The sequence below is a fragment of the Fundulus heteroclitus genome, chromosome 22 (genome assembly GCF_011125445.2).
Source record: "Fundulus heteroclitus isolate FHET01 chromosome 22, MU-UCD_Fhet_4.1, whole genome shotgun sequence".
Taxonomy (NCBI): domain Eukaryota; kingdom Metazoa; phylum Chordata; class Actinopteri; order Cyprinodontiformes; family Fundulidae; genus Fundulus; species Fundulus heteroclitus.
The window spans coordinates 4,269,759-4,292,731 of record NC_046382.1 but is presented as its reverse complement, the minus strand read 5'-3'; the positions used below and the strand labels follow the sequence as shown (position 1 = coordinate 4,292,731).

General features: G+C 39.2%; 2 long non-coding RNA genes across 2 annotated transcripts; both read right to left on the bottom strand.

Moving 5' to 3' along the window:
- Window positions 1-3,681: 3,681 nt before the first annotated feature.
- Window positions 3,682-4,696, bottom strand: LOC118557066. Its single transcript, XR_004927564.1, has 3 exons — window positions 4,659-4,696; window positions 3,887-4,017; window positions 3,682-3,784 (listed from the first exon to the last, which is right to left on the bottom strand). It is a non-coding gene; the product is annotated as an uncharacterized LOC118557066 (long non-coding RNA).
- Window positions 4,697-21,520: 16,824 nt separating this feature from the next.
- Window positions 21,521-22,188, bottom strand: LOC118557231. Its single transcript, XR_004927726.1, has 3 exons — window positions 22,088-22,188; window positions 21,795-21,985; window positions 21,521-21,694 (listed from the first exon to the last, which is right to left on the bottom strand). It is a non-coding gene; the product is annotated as an uncharacterized LOC118557231 (long non-coding RNA).
- Between the last annotated feature and the right edge of the window lie 785 nt (window positions 22,189-22,973).

Here is a 22,973-nt window from a genome sequence, read left to right as displayed (position 1 = left end):
TATGGCTGACACGGATATCCAGGTCCGATTTGGACAGTGTTAAGCTGGAATACGCCAGAGTCTGCGGTGCTCACTTTGTCACAGGTAATTAACTGTTAAGTATTTAAAACATATAAGAAGAATATATTAATAATAGGGCTTGGGCGTCATGTTGACTGCCCCCGCCGCCCCTCTAATGCCTATGACTACCGCGTACTGTACTCCCTCTCTCAGCCGTGTTTTAATTTGATTAATTTCACCTTAACTTCATTTCAACCATGGTAAACCGTTGCTGTGTTGTGGGCTGTAACAGAGCAACACATGATCGCCATGGGGAAAACATAGAAAATGGGTTAAGTTTCCACCGCTTTCCTGCCTGGAGGCGCAACCACGGAGAACAACTGTTAGTGATAACAAAGAGTCGTCGGCTCGCTTGGATAGCGGCTTTAAGTCGACCGAACATAACTTTCCACAGTATCCCGATGTCAATGAGAGTGTGTTCTAAACGTTTGAAACACATAGCAGCTAGTTAAAAGTACATTACATGCGTGAGTGGTTGTTAGCACTGAGGGTTAGCATGTGCCAGAGCCCGTCTGAGCACAGCTTACCTTTGTACGAGTTACTGTGTTCCCACTGTTTGCTGGCTTTATGATCTGCAGCTCCTGAACCCATCCATTCGTAAACTACACATGAGACTCCAAAGACTTGTAGCTTCAGAACTGTTCTGAAGTATAGGGGCTCACACCACAAACAAGGCAGCCGAAGACGTCTGATATGCAAAGTGACGTCCGCGCTACTTCCGGGTTACGCAAAAGCCTACCGGCGTAAATACAACTTAATTTTGCACTGGTCATTGTTCTGCTTAAATAATTAAAGCCGCGAGCGGCGTCAATCGGCCCTGCAGCCAAGCGCCTTCGCGCACCGCCGGCCGTCAGCCACCGCAGAAGCATGCGACACATTTGCGTCGGATTGTTTACATTTTTACCATCTTATTAAAACTCACCCGTCCACGTATGATGGCGATTTCCTTGATGTACATAACTTCTACATCTCGTACCCAACCAGATGTGAACTGGTTGTGAGCCTCTAGATCCTTGTAACCTCTCATTTCCTCAAGAGTGTGCAGAGGGTTTTCACCGAACACCAGGTAATGCACTATGTCGCCGTGCTCTACATTTGGCCAATCATCTGGATTACGGCTAAACAAGGCACCGTGGAGGGCATAGGGGTTATATATATATATATATATATATATATATATATATATATATATATATATATATAGTCTTCTGAACCCAAATGAATTTGACATGACATCAGTGAATCACTGGTATTTTTTTCATCATAAATATTTTCTAACAGATATTTTTGACAGAAACAGGAATTTGAGGCTAGTGATGTGGCCAATTTTTTAAGTAGAACAGAAATAACATCTACATTAAAACTTGTATTTTAAATTTAAAATCAAATTTTAAATAGCTAATTTTGATAATTTATTATTATTAAGTAAAAATTGGAGGCAGCTGATTTAATTTTCTATTTTTATATTAAGCAATGACGAGAATTATATAATATATATAGATATATATATAGAATTTTTTTTAAATTTAGAAACAATCTAGGAAAAAAATAATATTTCGGTCAGAAATTCTGGGGTAAACTGAGAGACAACATAAATAAAATTAATTTTAACTTCAGTAGAAGAGTCAATTTCTAAATTACCCACCATGCAATACAGACTGATGGCCAGTAAAGTGAAGGGAAAAAAGACACGGATGTCAAGGACGCATTTATTCATGACTTGTTTTAATTTACATCAGAGAAAATGCTGTTATAGAATTATAAATATTTTACCGACATGATATCAATAATAATAAAATTATATTATAATATTAGAGCTGTTGAAATTAAATAACAACTTTTTAAGTCTGACCTAAAAAATTATTTGATATTTTTGTTTTGTTACACAAAACTGGAAAACCAAACTTTTTTATTTTTTGTAAAATTTTGTTAAATACTTTGAAACAAAAATAATTACCAAAAAGAAATGTTTTACTATTGAAGTAACTTCTAAAAGATGCAGGTTTTATTTAATTGTGGTTCCTTTTTTTGTGTTAAGTCAAAATACAATAACATTTATAGGTTTTAATAATATTAAGTAATAATAGTTAATACGTTCAGTCAACAAACACAGCTGAAACAAAGTACTGCACAGAACTGCAAACACTAAACATGCATTAAATGAACAATACCAATGAAACAAAGACTTATAAAGATAAAAGATTAATAACAATAAAAGCATTTTAAAACAAACAAGGAAAAACAGTCTTGCTGATGTGAAAAGCCAAAGAATACAGTTGAGTTTTAGGATGAGTTTTAAAACGTTTGCTGTTTAAATGTGTTCAGCTAAATACACATCTAAGTTTATTAATATATTTTATATAACAATATAATAAGTAACAGAAATGGAATTATGTATTATAAATATGTTAATATTCCAGCAAAGTACAATATACAAAAAATAAAACCCTTATGTTCTGTTTTTCCACATATTCAAGCTGCTCATGATTACAGACATTTCTTCCTTATTATTAAAACCAAATCAGATAAACTCCACCAGTGCAGAAAGCTTTATAGTAAAGGTGGTTAAAACAATCAAGCTCTATATGTTGCCCTTTCAGAATAGGAAAAATAAAATTTAAATGTTGTGAAAAGTTTTGAATTAAAGCAAATGTTATCCACACAGAATAAACATTCTTAATTTTTCAGATAAATCCATCTGGTTCCTGCACCAATCCACCTCTACTTCCTCTTTACCACCATCATTAAAACGATCTGATGTTTTAGAAATAATCAGATCAATGTGACTGGATGACTAATAACTGACTGTATGTTTCTTTATATAAGCCACAGCTGTTTGCTTGTTAAAACACCATTGTCACTGAATTTACTTGTTTTATATTATTCTCTCCTTTTTACCGTCTCTATTTCTTTCCAGCTATTCTGTCTGAGCTGCTGTCAAACTGTTGAGGTCAGACCGGCACTGGCTTCCTTCCTGCAGCACAAACACACCAGCAGCTTGGCAATCAGTCCTTTAACCATGAAAACAAACAACATCAAATCCATACATGGACTCAAGAGAAACAAAGTCAAAAATATGGCTGGAATTTCAAAATATGAGTGGATAAAATCTTTTCTGAAGTAAAAAAGACTAATAACTGCAGGAAAGATTGAGACTGCATAATTAACCAGCAAAACAAGCAAGATTCCAATAGTTCCCTGTTTTTCTTCAGCCGACACTGAGATGTTTGGCTTTCTGGATTTGAGGGTCCAAAGTAGACACATTAAGAACACAGGCCCAGGAAGGAGGGCAATGATTGGGAAGAACAATTTATGCACAAATATCACAAACAGAAAGCGACAACCAAGACTGAACACCCAGACACAAACACAGACGATCACAAAACCCCTGGTCTGTGTCACACAGCATGGCAGCTGGTAGGAGATGAGAAAACACCTGCAACACAGAAAGATTGTAAAAATCATGAATAAACTCCTGGCTGTAGGAATGTTCAACAAGAATCACATCAGTACACATTCAGGTCCTTCAGCTGTACCTTTCTAGAGCAATGTTCATCCTGAAGCAAAGACTGGCCACTGCACAACAGGCAGAAATTTCCACTGGGATATAAATTCTCCTGTAATAAGGAAGATCCAGAGTCTGAGCAACCAGAAAGATGAGCTGAATCAGATTAAAGAAGAGCAGGTTGATGTAGTAGGCGACAGGACCATGATCCAGTCTCACCTGCAGAAAGATTTAAGGAAAGTTATTCCACATGTTAAACATGCTCACATGATTCTACTACTAATTGATATTTCAGAGAAGAAAAAAGTGTTTTTTACGCACCATGCAGCACAAAGCGATGAGCAGGACAGTAAAGGGGAGGCAGACGCGGACGTTGATCCAAATCATTACAATAACAGATTCTGACAACGCCATTCTGATTCTAAAATCATTAAACTTTATCCTGTAGCTTCCTGAGGGGAAAAGAAAGTTTCAGTTACATGACAATGATGGTAATTATAGTTTCGTTTGTGGATATAAAATTATTACTGGGTAGAACAGGACATTTGAAAAATCAATTAAGTTGTTTTTTTTCTGTCTCAATGTGGCTGACAAAAGAAGATTAGTTTAAAAGAAATAAATCTTATTGGAAAATGGAAACATTAGAAGTACATTAAAACCATTTAGCCTAAAACAATAGAAGTTTGATAATATCTTTTAGTTTTTTACATGTCTGCAATTCAGCACAAATTTAAATAAAGTTTCAGAAGAATTTAATCCCCGTTATTTAATCAGCTGATGTAAAATCTAATTAACCTAACCTAATTAAATGTAACTAACCTAATGAAGAAACAATAAATTAAGAGTAATTCATTTAAATATGCTGTTTTTCAACTTACTTTATGTTTCTGATCAGAAATTTGAAACATTTCTACAGTAATAAGGTGTTTACCATCGCTGATTATCAGTATAATTTATAGCTAATTTAAAGTTGCAGCAGTAAATATGTTTTAAATTTGTTTTGATTTTTAATTTCTTTCTGTTTTGACAGATTTTAACTCCAGAATGAAGTATTGACAGAGAGAAACTCCATAATTATGAACATTTTACTTACAGCTGTGTTGTTTCAGGACGTTTTCTGATGTAGCAAATGTGGTTTTTACCAGAACTGACAGACGCAGGACTTGTTATGAAGTGATCAGTGAGGAGATAGTGATGAACCTCCCTCCCACTAAATGTATGCACACACACACACACACACACACACACACACACACACACACACACACACACACACACACACACACACACACACACACACATACACATAAACACATACCCTGAGCCACTGTTGCAACCTAAGACCCAGACATGCATTGTGGGAACCACCTTTTCTCAAGGTTTGACAGCACAGATGAAAAATAAGGCAGATAAACAACATAAACTTAGATGTCACTTTAAGTTATTGATAGACAAACCTGACTAGAAGTCACTAAACAAGGTTATAGTCAGTTTGGAAACCTCCTCCTTGCAGACTTGTAAGGTATTTAGTGATGAGTGGGGCTAAATCATACATTAATTCAGACCCCCCCCCCCTCCCCCAAGGCAAGCATGATACATATTTTTTGGTTGGTTGTTTATCTGATCTCAGGTCAGATCAAATCGCAGCTTTCATAGATGCTCTGTGTGCTCTCATGTCTATCAATCTGGCACTGAATCTGCCCCACATTGTAGAAAACAGCATTCCCATGGACCTGCAGTTCCTTTATTGAGCAATTTAATTGGCCAGATTACAAAGTGCTTGTTACTCCACCTGCTGACCAGACTCTAGCTACAAGCCAGTGGAAAGACTTAACAAAACGGGCCGCTTTATTATACCTACGTGCTCCACCAGAACCTGATAAAAAAAAGTCAAAAAATTCAAAAAAGAAGGTTGAACACTTGTTCACCGCAGCTGCGTCATTACACTCACAGGCAGGGATGGACTGGCAGCCCAGGGCTGTCAGTCTGCCTCGATCATTCCTCGAACATTGCTACAATAAAGGATATAAGTCATTTCAGAGCAACCGCAGAGCTAAGAGAGGAGCCTAGTGCGTGTTTTCACACAGGAAGAGGGGGTATAAATCAGGCTGAAGTTAGCAATAAAACCTGAATGCTGACCTAGATTGGACTGATTGTAAGTTACAGTTAACAACTTAGAAAAAATATAAAAATTTAATTATGGTTACATATTGACAGTGAAAAGTCTTGATTCCCATATTCATCCAGCAAGAAAGAAAGTCTCACTGGAAGGACTTCAGAACCGGGTCCATGTTCTCTACGTTCTTAATCTTAGTGGAAGGATCTCAGAACCGGGTCCATGTTCTCTACTTTCTTACTCTTAGTGTAAGGACTTCAGAACCGGGTCCATGTTCTCTACTTTCTTACTCTTAGTGTAAGGACTTCAGAACCGGGTCCATGTTCTCTACGTTCTTAGTCTTAGTGTAAGGACTTCAGAACCGGGTCCATGTTCTCTACGTTCTTAGTGTTAGTGGAAGGACTTCAGAACCGGGTCCATGTTCTCTACGTTCTTAGTCTTAGTGAGGACTTCAGAACCGGGTCCATGTTCTCTACGTTCTTAGTCTTAGTGAGGACTTCAGAACCGGGTCCATGTTCTCTACGTTCTTAGTCTTAGTGAGGACTTCAGAACCGGGTCCATGTTCTCTATGATCAGTTCTACTAAATATAAACGCATGGATTAGTTTTTTTCAGATCCTGCTGAGACATCAGTCCTTTAATCCTGGAAATGTTCTCCAGGTTCCAGGTCCACATTGTAATTGTCTTTAGATGGAGGTTCAGGTCTGAGTCCATCACTACTCCCAGATTTCAGGCCTGATTAGTGGTTCCTAGCTGAAGCAGCTGAAGCTTTTGATCTCTCCTCTATTGGTCCAGAAATTATTACTTCAGTTTTGTTTTTATTCAGTTAAAGAACATTTTGTCTCATCCTGCATTGATTTCTTATATTTCCTCAGTGCCTGAACTGGTTCATAGTCACCAGGGCTCCGTTCTTCGTACGTTGCTTAAAACATCTAAGATCAAATGACACATCCAAGATGATTTCATCCGGCTAATCATGATCCGGCTAACTGGGTTCTTCCAACACACCTGTTGTTTATGATTAGTATGGCTGGATTAAGTTATCTGAGACAACTGCGCGTTCATGCGTTTGTTTAAAAGGGGAAATGTATCGATAGTAGAAACAATGATCAGCAGCGCTGCTATTGGCTGTTCAGCATGGCCAAAGAACGCCCACAGTTTTTCTCCCAAGCAGAACACGAGCTTTTAAAAGAAGTTTATGCCGAATTTGAGTCAATTAAAACGACAGGTAACTCCTCAAAGTCTGCTAAAGCCAGGAGAGAGGGCTGGCAAAAAGCAGCAGACAAATTAATGCGTAAATACTGTCCATGTTTCTATCACTTTCTACAATATGTATTTTTGCATTTTAATAATTTCATATTTACTCTGTTCTTTTATATCAGAGCCTTCATGGGAGCCACTAGAAAATGGGAAAAAATTGAAGTACAAGAATAATCTACAAAATGATAGCCTTTAATTATTATACTGTATGTTAAAAAGCAACTTCTTCCTATTTTTTAAAAGCCACTGTTAAATTATGTGTTTGTCTGTTTTTAACAGCCACCTATAAGAAGGCTGGGAAAAAATCGGGTTCTTTTTACTTTTACATGTTTAACCCTTTTTCTTTTTTCTTTTTTTTTCACAAAATGACTCAAGGTGCCATCTGTTTCCTGTATTAATGGCATATTCAACAAAAGAAAAAGTATTTTGACCTGAAAAAAAATATACAAATTAAGAGGAGAAATTGAACTTCACAACGTGGAAAAGAGAAAAATTGCACTAGAGATCGAGTTGCTTCAAAAGGACCTTCAGAGTAAATTCTAATACACCATTTTACACATAGTAGTATTGCTGACTTTACATAACTATCTCTTACTGCAGGCAAAAGATGACTTGCTGACATTTCTTTATAAAAAATTGTTTAAATAAAACGACAGGAACAAAGCATTATTTGTTTCGTCTTTTATTGAACATAAAAAAAATGGTGTTCCACAATTCTGTCCCTTCCTCTGCCACTAGGTGGTCCAAGTGCGCTGGCTAGACACAGACTTCCCTATCTCCTCCGCTACGATCTAATCCTGTTTACATGAAATAAACCTGCTCGGGAGCAGGCTCAACTTTGCGCACATGTTGCTATGACAGCAAGTCCAGGATGAGTTTTGAAGAACCAAACGATCCAAGATCATGCCAAACCGTCAACAATGAAATCCAGCTAACTGAGTTAGTGACGTACGAAGAACAGACCCCTGGTGACATGGGGATGTAGAGCTGTGTGTCGTCTGCATAGTGATGGTAGCTGATGTTGTTGTTTTTTATGTGAGCTAGAGGAGCATGTAGATATTGAAGAGGAGGGGACCCAGGATGGAACCTTGGGGAACCCCACATGTGATTTTTGTCGTCTCTGATGTAAAGTTACTTACTGATACAAAAAAGTCCTTTAAGTAGGATTTAAACCAATTGAGAGCTGTACCAGACGTCCACTTGTCCCCTCGGTAGTCACGAGTCAGTACCTGCTGTCCCACATCGAAGCTTTTTGCTGTTTCACCTGAAAAGCTACTGAACTGCTTGTTGTGCACGTCTCTCCTCAGGTTTGGCTTCAGAAGGTCAATGCAAGATCTGAGCTGTCTGTTCATAAACAGCATTGCAGGTGTCTGATGCGTTGTTACGTGGACATAATTGTGGTACACCAGGAGGAAATTGTCAATTTTGTGTTGAAGAGAGGTGTCTTCTTTGGTCATTGCTTTTATAGACTTTTTGAATGTTTGTACGAACCGTTCTGCTAACCCATTTGTTGCTGGATGGTGAGGTGCTGACTTGAAGTGCTTGATACCATTCTTTTTCATGAACTCTTGAAACTCTTCAGAAGTATACTGTGGGCCATTGTCACTCACAATTTTCTCAGGCAGGCCATTCCTGGCGAAGATGGTTCTCAGGACAGAAATAGTCTTTTCTGATGTTGTTGATTTCATTGGGACTACTTCAGGCCATTTTGAGTGTGCGTCCACAGCTATGAGAAACATGGAGTTCAGGTATGTGCCAGCAAAATCAATGTGCACTCTGCCAGGGTGCAGACGGCCATTCCCATGGATGTAGGGGAGCCTGTGGCGGTGCGTTTTGAATGCTCTGGCATCCTGGGCAGGTTTTGGTGATGTCCTCGATTTGTTTATCTATCCCTAGCCACCATACGTAGCTACGGACCAAACTTTTCATTTTCACCGTACCTACGTGACCCTCATGCAGACTGTCCAACACTCTGGTACGAAGCTTGGAAGGCACTACCACCCGTGATCCACACATCAAGGTTCCCTGGCAGACTGACAGCTGATCACGTCTTGCTGAAAACTCTGGAAAACATGGATTCCCATGGGCAGGCCAAACTTTAGTCCGTGGGCCAGAATCTGTAGGGTGACTTTTCGTATGAACTGTCAGGGGGCAACTTTCTTCCACCGGGATAAGTTGCTACACATAGCAGTGATCTCAAAACACCAATGTTCCCACGTTTTCACTTGCACATTAAGAAGTTATAGCCGATAAAAAATCTAAACTGTGGCACTCCGGTCCAAGAGGTCACATGATTCGATTTTTGCTGCTCAGCCAATCAGATCGCTGTATTGTCAGCTGAGCGAGTTTACCACGTCATCATGGCTGCGCTCATAAGATGTTTGTATGCATCTGTTTCCAGACGAAGAAAGCCCAATAATAGCATTTTCTGGTGCCAGTTGGCAGAGATCTCTATGGCAAGAAAAAATAAATAGCCCAGTCCATCCATCCATCCATCCATCCATCCATCCATCCATCCATCCATCCATCCATCCATCCATTCATCCATCCATCCATCCATCCATCCATCCATTTTCTAACACGCTTATCCCTGCGTTCGCGAGGTGCCGGTGTCTATCTCCAGCTGTCAATGGGCGAGACGCGTTGTACAAACTGGACAGGTCGCCAGTCCATCGCAGGGCAGAAATAATCCAGACTTTTGCCCAATTTACTGTGATATCACCAAGACCTGCTGCGCTAGGATAGCACAGCCAAACGACTTAGCAGAATTTGTATTCCCTGCGTCAGCAGCGCATTCAGCTGGAAGAATGAATCCAGTCAACTCCGCCTCATTTCCAACCTATTAGGCGTGGAAATGAAGATGTTTTACTTTTCTTAACGAAATATAGCAATGGTGTTGTTACATTATCGTTGAGAAAGTAAACGGCTCTGTGGTCATTTTCACATGTGTCACGAAAATATTAGCTTTATGTTATTAGATTGTCGCATGTCTGTCTGCTTAAACAAAAAATCCACCTTCCTGAGTTCATCACAGCTGTCTGCTGGTTTGTCTTTTTTCTTTTTCTTTTTGACCCGCATGAATGGATCATATAGAGCGGATTTCACGTGTAATCAAATGAACACTGAATAAAGGTACAGCCAAAATTATCAGATTTAATAAGATTTTAATTCAACCAAGAGCCATATAGAGATATTAACCATATTAAGAAAATGAGATATGTCTCTTTTAAAAATAGAACAATGTATTAGGAGTTTTAAAAAATCTATTTCATTTTATTAGAATGTGATGTTTAAAAATATTTAGATTTCACAAAGATAGGGTTAAACGTTTTATTGATTTCAAAAATACAATACAAAATTCTACAAATCCCGAAGGGGATAACTCGTTTGGCACAACGAGTTTATACAACGCGTCTCGTCCATTGACAGCTGGAGATCGGCACCAGCACCTTGCAAACCCAGCGGGAATAAGCGTGTTAGAAAATGAATGACGGATGGTCTGGGCTATTTCTTTTTTCTTACCATCAATATCTCTGCCAACTGGCACCAGAAAATGCTATTATTGGGCTTTCTTCGTCTGGAAACAGATGCATACAAACATCTTACGAGCGCAGCCATGATTAACTGGTGAACGCGCACAGCTGACAATACAGCGATCTGATTGGCTGAGCAGCAAAAATCGAATCACGTGACCTCTTGGACCGGAGCGCCACAGTTTAGATTTTTTATCGGCTATAAATTCTTAATGTGCAAGTGAAAACGTGGGAACATTGGTGTTTTGAGATCACTGCTATGTGTAGCAACTTTTCCCGGTGGAAGAAAGTTGCCGTCTGACAGTTCATACGAAACTTCTTAAGGAAGCGTCCTACAGATTCTGGCCCACGGACTACTTGTACTGTAATGTCATACACCTTGGAAAGTGTTGGGCCGTTCCGCGTTTTTTTTCATATCATGGCATTTGTAACTGGCAACTGATCTACCAGTGTTGTTTCTGCGGTGTCACCCTTTAGTGGTGGTTCTTCCACAGATGTTGCAAGTGGGAGGCGTGACAAACCATCAGCATTGCAGTGTTATTTAGTCCCATTGAACTCGATGTCATACGAGTGTGCTCCTAAGAACAGGGCCCATCGCTGTAGTCGTGCGGCTGACATCACTGGGACTCCTTTCCTTGGATTGAATATTGACACAAAGGGCTGATGATCATTCACTAAGGTAAGCTTTCGGCCATAGAGGTACTGGTGGAACTTTTTGATACCCCATATTAGGCTAAAGGCCTCCCGGTCTATATGTGCATAATTGTGTTAGGCACTTGAGAGGGACCTTAATATCATCCAGGTGGCATTGTGTTCTAGGTATGTCCTGGAGCACCTGATCCATGGCTCTTTGCCAGATGGCTGGGGCTGAAGCAACACCAAACACAAGACGATTTTATTGGTAAAGTCCCTTATGTGTGTTGATGGTTAGGAACCTTTTACTTGACTCCTCCACTTCCATCTGGAGATAGGCCTGTGACAAGTCGATCTTTGAAAACTTCTCGCCTCCAGCCAATGATGAGAAGATGTCTTCAATTCGTGGCAGGGGGTACTACACTGTGCGCAGCACCAGGTTGATGCTCACTTTGAAGTCCCCACATATACGCACTTCACCTTTGCCTTTCTTCATTACAGAGACAATGGGCATAGCCCAGTTACTCCAGTAAACTTTTGAGAGAATGCCGGATGCCTCCAAGTTCTGCAGTTCGGGGTCTATCTTGGGACGTAGTGCATACGGCACCGGGCGCGCCTTGTGGAATCTTGGGTTGGCATCTTTGTCAAGTTCAATTTTTGCTTTCAAGTTTTCCAATGCCTTTCTCAAACACTTGTGCATTAGCCTCCAACAACTGTGACAGTCTCTGCTCAGGCCTGCGGGAGGGGCTCTTGAGGCCTGTTGAGATATCCAGGGCTTTTATTGAATGCCAACCAAGCTGAATTCTTCTCAGCCATTCACGTCCTAGTAGTGCTGGGCCTGTCCTCTGTCTTCTCTAACATAGAAAGTACTCCTGGGTCAATGTGAGCTTCTGTGCTTTCTGTGTCTCTGCTCTGTCTTCTCTACCATAGAAAGTACTCCTGGATCAATGTGAGCTTCTGAGCTTTCTGTGTCTCTGCTCTGTCTTCTCTAAGCCCCAGTGGGTGGAGGCAGATGAGCGTTCACACTGAGCCTGGTTCTGGTTCTGCTGGAGGTTCTCCTCCCTGTTAAAGGGGAGTTTTCCTCTCCACTGTCGCTTCATGCATGCTCAGTATGAGGGATTGCTGCAAAGCCATCAACAATGCAGACGACTGTCCACTGTGGCTCTACGCTCTTTCAGGAGGAGTGAATGCTGCTTGGAGAGACTTGATGCAACCTGCTGGGTTTCCTTAGAGAGGAAACTTTCTCACCAACCTGGAGGATCTGATGGAGTCTGACTTTGGAAAGAGCCTTGAGATGACATGGGTTGTGAATATGGGCTATATAAATAAAATTTAATTGAATTTAAAATGAACTTTGCTTCTAAAAAATAAACATCCATACTAAGCTTTAAGATTTTCATACGATTGTAATTGTCCTTTTATTCCTTTATGTGTTATATGTATAAAGTTTAGACTATTTACAAAAATAAAAACCTAAAAATCACTCAAATAATAACTATGGCAAGTTTTGTGAAGTGATTTCTGTTGTTTTTTATTAGCACGTTTAATTAAAAATCAAAACAGATTATCTCAGAATATTGATATGCTGACTTTATTTATTTTATTAAACAATATAATATAGAAGTTTGAAACAGCAGCTGAACAAACAAGGATTCATGATAATCTGTGATTTACTCTGAAATTGACATAAAAAAGTGCAGTTTGGGTTAAATTTCCTGTTATTTCAGACAGATGAAATTCTTCAGACAAATCCTAGATTTCACTGGTTCACTTGAGCCTGTGATCATATATTATATCTATAAGTTTTGAGAATGAGACAACTTTACAACAATGTGGAGAAAGTTCTTTGTAAGAGGTTTTGAGTAAAATATAAGGATACTTAAGCAGACCAAAAATACCTTACAAAAATTGGCAGTTGATGTATATTTCTTATCACTGAATGTTGGATCATCACCTCTGATTCCTTTACACTGAAGCACTGAAGGTAAAAAGATTAACCTGGCAGCCCAGAACTAATATAAGTCTGAGTGAAATAAACTTGTTGCTGTGTGATCAGGCTGCTGTCCCACTTGTAGAAAGCTTTGTTTGATATATAAGACGCTTGATATATTATGAATTGCAGTTAAAATATAGGAATTATTGTTAATGTTGTTTTAGAGCTAAGTTTAGAGCAAAACATTTTATATTAAATAAATACTCCACAGGTAAACCAATAATGGGTCGTCACCGGCTCTTTAGCAGAATAATGAGCCAAAACATTCAGCCAAATAAACAGAAACGTCTCACCAGGAACACAATCAAGCTTTCTTCATAACACAACACATTGTGAGGGTAATATTTATTCTGCAACAATGAACAAAGATACAAAGGTCACTCACACAGAACATAATAGTGAAACACCCTTGAAGAGCATTTGGTCTCAACTGTAGGTAGACATAAAATTACCAGGATTGTACATTCAGTAATTAAAACCTAAATAAGTCACTGACTGCTGCCAATGAATTAATGTCTACAAGTTCCTGATAACTGAAACTAATCTAGTAAATGATCATCATGAATGTGAGCGTTTCTGTAAAAGCAGGATCTGTGGCAGTTTGCTGATCTGGAACAAACAGATATGTACTAAAACAATGTTAAAGCTAAAAGACATTAGAAATCAAATCAGAGGAACTATGGTTGCTGTCCATCAGTCTGGGAAGATCTATAAAGCCATTATAAACCACCTGAAGTCCATAAGTAAAAATATTAAGTAGAAACAGCTGCTAAACTTCATCCAAGGAAGTTTACTAAGTTTACTAAGTTTAAGTAACGGCAGGACAATTAACAGCAAAATTGAATAATAAAGAATAATAAAAACAAAACTCAGGTTTGCTCAATTTAATCTAAATGAACTAGAATAAAACCAAAGAGAATATATTAACACAGACATCTGATTACATCTTAAACATGGAGGTGGAGCTGATGGTTTGGGCTTCTTTGCAGCCACAGGACGTGGTTAGCTTGAAGTCATGCAGCTGAAAATGAACTGAAGTGATCAAGAGTCAGATGTGAGACTTTCTGTCTGACAGCTGCAGCTTGGCCACAACTTAGCTAAAAATGTTAAACAAAATAGCTGAAAAGAAAAGAATCCAGGGGTTGGAATGGTCTAGTTAAAGTCTAGACCCCAACCTGACTGAAACGCTTTGCTTTACCTAAAGAGCGCCGTGCAGGAACAAACATCTGCATCCCTGGATGAACTGAAACATTATTACCACAAAGAAAAGCTGAAAACTTTCCCCACAGTGACGTTAGACACCAATTAAGTCTGTTAATCAGTAGGAAGAATTTCTGATCAATGTGGTTCTACAAGCTGTTTACCTGCAGGGTGTACTTAGTTTTATCATGGCTGATGATGAGATTAACTCCTACATATAAACCTCAGATCTTACGTCATTAAACAGCAAACACAACTCTTCTCTAAATACAGGTTAATGCACAGACTGATTATTAGCTCTTAATGTGGTTCTTGACTCGTTCTCTGAACCGCTCAGAACTCATCAGATCCCTTTGGCAGAGAAATGACAGCTTTGGATTTTCACCCCTACAAGTTAGATGACCATAAAGATGATTGATAAAACATCTACTTTAAGGGTTTTTCTTTATTTTACTTTAATTTTTCTTTTAGAACTCATGTTGCAGGTTCTTCAAACTTAAATCCAGCGTATCATTTTAGATACACTTTATAAACTAGATAAAGTTTTCAGGCCACATGAGGGTCGTCTGCCTTTCCTGAGCGGCTCGCAGCAACTTGACTTCTGCACAGCAAGGTTTTAACAATTTCAGCTGATTTTTCTCACATCCTGAGAGAAAAAACACATAAGGATAGAAAATTGTAGCTTTAGAGGTTTGCTCGTACAGTGTGTTGTGTCCGGTCAAACGAGAAGCTCAACACACAGCAGCAGATTTTAGTCAGGAACATTCAGATGTCCTGACTGACATCCACTTCCACTCAGGATGGAAAAAAGTCATATCTGATTGTAAATGGATAAATGTTTACTTTCTCCATTTTTCTCCAGGAAGTGACCTGTTATGATACAGGATTAACCCCTCAGTGTCTGATCTGAAAATAAAGTAAAACGGGTTTATAGATTTTGTTAGAGGCGGATTAGACTGATTAGATGCTTCTGATTAAACTTTGTTCATCTATAATAATATTACATGATATATTATATCTCATACATTGCTCTGCCTCTCCTTTTATCTGCCTATGAACTCATGTGTCTGAGTTTATAATCCATCAGATAATCTGCTGCCATCATCTACTGCAGAGCTTTCCATCCTGCAGCAGCAGCAGAGACACGTCAGCAGCTTGTCAATCGGTCCTTTACGCATGAAAACAATCAGAAACAGATCCAGGAAACGACAGAGGAAACCCAAGATGTGCCTCACATTGAGTAGATAAAAAGGAATTAAAACCCAAATAACTAATTCTCCAATTGCTACACCGTAATTAACCATCAACAGAACCAGAGCTGCCACACTTCTACGTTTTTCCTCTGCAGACACTGAGGAGGCTCCAGGCAGACAGATGCAGGTCACAACTGGACATATGATGAAGACGAGGGAAGGGATGAGAGCAAAAACAAGGAAGACTGAATACAAGTCAGAAAACCTCAAGACAGGAGCAATCAGCAAGCAGAGCAGCCAGACCAAAACACAGATAATCCCAGAAGCTTTATCTTGACTGATGCAGTGCTGCTGTGGCCTGCAGATGAAAAAACACCTGCAACAGAAAACAGAGCGACCCGGTTCATTTCTCTGCCCAGAACTGTCTGACCCTGACTGGCAGGGAACCTCTGGTTATGATTTTAATCTGCATGTATGCTGAGATGTGGCTTCATACCTTTCCAGAGCAATGACCATCCTGATGTAGAAACTGACCATTAACACACTGTTAGAGATAATGTCACATATTTCTGTTAAACTACCGATGTATTCATCTCTGCCTGGTGATTGAAAATATTCCATCAGAGTGATGATCTGGATCAGGTTGGCAGTGAGAAGGTTCAGGTAGTAGACGATGAGGGGGTTAAAACGTACCTGCAGGAAACAGTCAACAGAATCCCATTAATAAATTCATTATGTGTAAATATATATTAGCTGATAAGACTCTGTTTCACTGGAATTTTTAGGATTTTGCAATCAAGTGTAATTTTACCCCCCAAATATTTTTAAAATTAATTAAAATTGTTTTCAGAAATAAATTCAGTCAGATTTTTGTTGGTCAGTTAGATGATGGGATTAAAAATTAAAAGTACTTTATTAGTCCAAATGGTAATTTTAATAATTATTTAGGAAATGAAATAATACACTATCATGTATAATAAATATGTAAATAATAAAATAAGTGATTACAGCTAATTATTTTATTATTATGTGCAAAAGGCATCTAAACACAAAGTTCAAACATAAAGTCAGACCAGAATCAAAAATTTAATTTTTATGACATGAATTAATTTGAACATAATATTTCCCACTAGATAGTTTTTCTATGTGTTTTTGACTGAAACAGGCTTTTAAAGTTAAGGATAATGCAATTTTTAAAATAAGAATTTAAATTAAAACCAATAGTTTAGATACATTTACTCCTTAGCAGTCATGAAGAAAATGTAACATTTGCTTTTCTTTATATTTATGAAACAAACACTCTGCTAAGTTTTTAAAAGTTATTATGTAGAATCATAAATAATTCTAACATCAATAGAAAGAACACATCAGGTTAATTTATAAATTACCCACCATGTAGCACAAACCGATGGCCAGTAGAGTGAAGGGAAAACAGACACGCATGTCCACCCAAAATAGATATTCTTCAGGCATCTCTTGGTGACTTGATTTACTAGAGAGAAAATCCTGTAATATAAAATATAAACATGTTACTGAAACATTTTTTAAATTTTTTATATATCAGTAATGTTGAAATTATATTAAATTATTACAACAGTAGAACTGCTGAAATGAAAGAAGACATCTTTAGGTCAAATCCATAAAATTGTTGCTGTTTGAGTTTTGTTCCACAAAGCTGTTGGGGAAACTAGAATTTTCTGTCAAATTTCAATAAATGTTTCTAAGGAAAGAAAAAAAATGTGTTTTATAATGTTGTTTATCGTTTAAACTATCAGACAGTTTTCATTAGAACAGAATTAAAGGTTTTCTGTAATTTGTTAAGACAAAACTAAACTTTGAAACATAGACTTCATCATATTTTTATATTATTTAATGACTAGTTTACTTACGGTTGTGTTATTCAGGACGTCTCTGCTCAACAGTCCAGCTTCTAAAGTCAGCAGCCTTGCAATAGTAACATAAAGGCAGGTTTTATGAAAGCTATTAGAAATGTTAATAACTAACGACTCTGAGAGTTCCTGCAGTCAAATGATATCCGTACTAAAACTATCACTCAGTAATCAACCACAGGTTTATTTCTGCACTGAGGTGGTTTTCTTCACTGCCTTCAGAGCGTCAGTGTGGTGAGCTTCAGTAGCAGGAAGTCTGATAATGATCAAGATGCAGCAGGAGACATTTGAAGAAACTTTAGATCTGTAAATATCAAAGGGTTTAGTTACAGCCTTTATGATACTTTTTATTTATTAACATTAAACTGTCTCTGTATGTGTAAAGCCTATAGGACTAGTGACTTTGGCAATAAAATAGTATTTGGTGTTAGCCAGTCTTTCTTATTGAAGAGTTATCCATCATGCAAATAATGTGTTTTTGTAATACTTCAGGTAATAGGTTGAAAATATAAGGGATAAATCTTTTTTTGCAAGTGTTACCTGGAGGACAAGATTTCATGATCCGTCCATCCGTCTTCTTCCGCTTATCCGGGGTCGGGTCGCGGGGGTAGCAGCTTCAGTAGGGAGGCCCAGACGTCCCTCTCCCCAGCCACTTGGGCCAGCTCCTCAGGAGGAATCCCAAGGCGTTCCCAGCAGAGAGACATAGTCCCTCCAGCGTGTCCTGGGTCTTCCTCTGGGCCTCCTCCCGGTGGGACGTGTCCAGAACACCTCTCCAGGGAGGCGTCCAGGAGGCATCCTGACCAGATGCCCGAGCCACCTCAACTGGCTCCTCTCGACGTGGAGGAGCAGCGGCTCTACTCTGAGTCCTCCCCGGATGACTGAGCTCCTCACCCTATCTCTAAGGGAGAGCCCAGACACACTACGGAGAAAACTCATTTCAGCCGCTTGTATCCGGGATCTCGTTCTTTCGGTCACGACCCAAAGCTCGTGACCATAGATGAGGGTAGGAACGTAGATCCACCGGTAAATCGAGAGCTTCGCCTTTTGGCTCAGCTCTCTCTTCACCACAACGGACCGGTACAGCGCCCGCTTCACAGCAGACGCTGCACCAATCCGCCTGTCGATCTCCCGCTCCATCCTCCCCTCATTCGTGAACAAGACCCCAAGATACTTGAACTCCTCCACTAGGGGCAGCACATCCTCCCCACCCCGGAGAAGGCACTCTACCCTTTTCCGGTTCAAGACCATGGTCTCGGATTTGGAGGCACTGATTTTCATCCCGGCCGCTTCGCACTCGGCTGCGAACCGCTCCAGTGAGAGCTGTAGATCACGCCCTGATGAAGCTAATAGGACCACGTCATCCGCGAATAGCAGAGACGCAATCCTAAGGTCACCAAAGCGGATCCCCTCAACACCTTGGCTGCGCCTAGAAATTCTGTCCATAAAAGTTATGAACAGAAAGGGTGACAAAGGGCAACCTTGGCAGAGTCCAACTCTCACCGGAAACGAGTCCGACTTACTGCCGGCAATGTGGACCAGACTCTGACACCGGTCGTACAGAGACCTGACAGCCCTTATTAAAGGGTCCGGTACTCCATACTCCCGGAGTACCCCCCACAGGATCCCCCGGGGGACACGGTCGAATGCCTTCTCCAGATCCACAAAACACATGTAGACTGGTTGGGCAAACTCCCATGCCCCCTCCAGAATCCTGCTGAGGGTATAGAGCTGGTCCAGTGTTCCACGGCCAGGACCAAAACCACACTGCTCTTCCTGAATCCGAGATTCGACTATCCGACAGACCCTCCTTTCCAGAACCCCGGAATAGACCTTACCAGGGAGGCTTAAGAGTGTGATTCCTCTGTAGTTGGAACACACCCTCCGGTCCCCCTTTTTAAATAGGGGGACCACCACCCCAGTCTGCCAATCCAGGGGAACTGCCCCCGATGTCCACGCAATGTTGCAGAGCCGTGTTAACCAACACAGCCCCACAACATCCAGAGCCTTAAGGTACTCAGGGCGAATCTCATCCACCCCCGGGGCCTTGCCACCGAGGAGCTTTTTAACAACCTCGGCAACCTCAGCACCAGAGATGGGAGAACCGGACCCAGAGTCCTCAGGCTCTGCTTTCTCAATGGAAGACGTGTTGGTGGGATTAAGGAGGTCTTCAAGTATTCTGCCCACCGAAACACAACGTCCCGAGTTGAGGTCAGCAGCACACCACCCCCACTGTAAACAGTGTTGGTACTGCACTGCTTCCCCCTCCTGAGACGCCAGATAGTGGACCAGAATCGCTTCGAAGCCGTACGGAAGTCTTTCTCCATGGCCTCTCCGAACTCTTCCCACGCCCGAGTTTTTGCCTCGGCGACCAGCCGAGCCGCCTGCCGCTTCGACTGCCGGTACACATCAGCTGCTTCCGGAGTCCCACAGGCCAAAAAAGCCCGGTAGGACTCCTTCTTCAGCTTGACGGCTTCCCTCACCGCTGGTGTCCACCAGCGGGTTCGAGGGTTGCCGCCGCGACATGCACCGACAACCTTGCGGCCACAGCTCCAACTAGCCGCCTCAGCAATAGAGGCGTGGAACATGGTCCATTCAGACTCAATGTCCCCCGTTACATCAGAGAAAATGCTGTTATAGAATTATAAACATTTTACCGACATGATATCAATAATAATAAAATTATATTATAATATTAGAGCTGTTGAAATTAAATAACACCTTTTTAAGTCTGATCTAAAAAATTATTTGATGTTTTTGTTTTGTTACAAAAAACTGGAAAACCAAACTTTTTTTATTTTTTGTAAAATTTTGTTAAATACTTTTAAACAAAAATAATTACCAAAAAGAAATGTTTTACTATTGAAGTAACTTGTAAAAGATGCAGGTTTTATTTAATTGTGGTTCCTTTTTTTGTGTTAAGTCAAAATACAATAACATTTATAGGTTTTAATGATATTAAGTAATAATAGTTAATACGTTCAGTCAACAAACACAGCTGAAACAAAGTACTGCACAGAACTGCAAACAATAAACATGCATTAAATGAACAATACCAATGAAACAAAGACTTATAAAGATAAAAAATAAAAAAATAAAAGCATTTTAAAACAAACAAGGAAAAACAGTCTTGCTGATGTGAAAAGCCAAATAATACAGTTGAGTTTTAGGATGAGTTTTAAAACGTTTGCTGTTTGAATGTGTTCAGCTAAATACACATCTAAGTTTATTAATATATTTTATATAACAATATAATAAGTAACAGAAATGGAATTCTGTATTATGAATATGTTAATATTCCAGCTAAGTACAATATACAAAAAATAAAACCCTTATGTTCTGTTTTTCCACATATTCAAGCTGATTACAGACATTTTCCCTTATTATTAAAACCAAACCAGATAAACTCCACCAGTGCAGAAAGCTTTATAGTAAAGGTGGTTAAAACAATCAAGCTCTATATGTAACCCTTTCAGAATAAGAAAAGTAAAATGTAAATGTTGTGAAAAGTTTTGAATTAAAGCAAATGTTATCTACACAGAATAAACTTTCTTAATTTTTCAGATAAATCCGTCTGGTCCCTGGACCAATCCACCTCTACTTCCTCTTTATCACCATCATTAAAACGATCTGATGTTTTAGAAATAATCAGATCAATGTGACTGGATGACTAATAACTGACTGTATGTTTCTTTATATAAGCCACAGCTGTTTGCTTGTTAAAACACCATCGTCTCTGAATTTACTTGTTTTGTATTATTATCTTCTTTTTACCGTCTCTATTTCTTTCCAGCTATTCCATCTGTCTGAGCTGCTGTCAAACTGCTGAGGTCAGACCTGCACTGGCTTCCTTCCTGCAGCACAAACACACCAGCAGCTTGGCAATCAGTCCTTTACACATGAAGACAAACAAGACCAAATCCATACATGGACTCAAGAGAAACAAAGTCAAAAATATGGCTGGAATATCAAAATAAAAGTGGATAAAATCTTTTCTGAAGTAAAAAAGACTAATAACTCCAGGAAGGATCAAGACTGCATAATTAACCAGCAAAACAAGCAAGATTCCAATAGTTCCCTGTTTTTCTTCAGCCGACACTGAGATGTTTACCTTTCTGGATTTGAGGGTCCAAACTAGACACATTAAGAACACAGGCCCAGGAAGAAGGGCAATAATTGGGAAGAACAAATAATATTCAAATATCACAAACAGAAAGCCACAACCAAGACTGAACACCCAGACACAAACACAGACGATCACAAAACCCCTGGTCTGTGTCACACAGCATGGCAGCTGGTAGGAGATGAGAAAACACCTGCAACACAGAAAGATTGTAAAAATCATGAATAAACTCCTGGCTGTAGGAATGTTCAACAAGAATCACATCAGTACACATTCAGGTCCTTCATCTGTACCTTTCTAGAGCGATGTTCATCCTGAAGCAAAGACTGGCCACTGCACAACAGGCATAAATTTCCACTGGGATATAATAAGGTCTCCTGTAATAAGGAGGAACCAGAGTTTGACCAACCAGAAGGATGAGCTGAATCAGATTAAAGAAGAGCAGGTTGATGTAGTAGGCGACAGGACCATGATCCAGTCTCACCTGCAGAAAGATTTAAGGAATGTTATTCCACATGTTAAACATGCTCACATGATTTTACTACTAATTGATATTTCAGAGCAGAAAAAAGTGTTTTTTACGCACCATGCAGCACAAAGCGATGAGCAGGACAGTAAAGGGGAGGCAGACGCGGACATTGATCCAAATCATTACAATAACAGATTCTGACAACGGCATTCTGATTCTAAAATACTCATATGCATCATAATAACCATAATAATCAAAATCCATCCTCGACTCATTAAACACCATCCTGTAGCTTCCTGAGGGGAAAGGAAAGATTGAGTTACATGACAATGATGGTAAATATAGTTTAGTTTGTGGATATAAAATTATTACTGGGTAGAACAGGACATTTGAAAAATCAATGAAGTTGGTTTTTTTTCTGTCTCAATGTGGCTGACAAAAGTAGATTAGTTTAAAAGAAATAAATCTTACTGGAAAATGGAAACATTAGAAGTACATTAAAAGCATTTAGCCTAAAACAATAGAAGTTTGATAATATCTTTTAGTTTTCTACATGTCTGCAATTCAGCACAAATTTAAATAAAGTTTCAGAAGAATTTAATCCCCGTTATTTAATCAGCTGATGTAAAATCTAATTAACTTAACCTAATTAAATGTAACTAACCTAATGAAGAAACAATAAATTAAGAGTAATTCATTTAAATATGCTGTTTTTCAACTTACTTTATGTTTCTGATCAGAAATTTAAAACATTTCGACAGTAATAAGGTGTTTACCATCGCTGATTATCAGTATAATTTATAGCTAATTTAAAGTTGCAGCAGTAAATATGTTTTAAATTTGTTTTGATTTTTCATTTCTTTCTGTTTTGACAGATCTTAACTCCAGAATGAAGTATTGACAGAAAGAAACTCCATAATTATGAACATTTTACTTACAGCTGTGTTGTTTCAGGACGTTTTCTGATGTAGCAAATGTGGTTTTTACCAGAACTGACAGACGC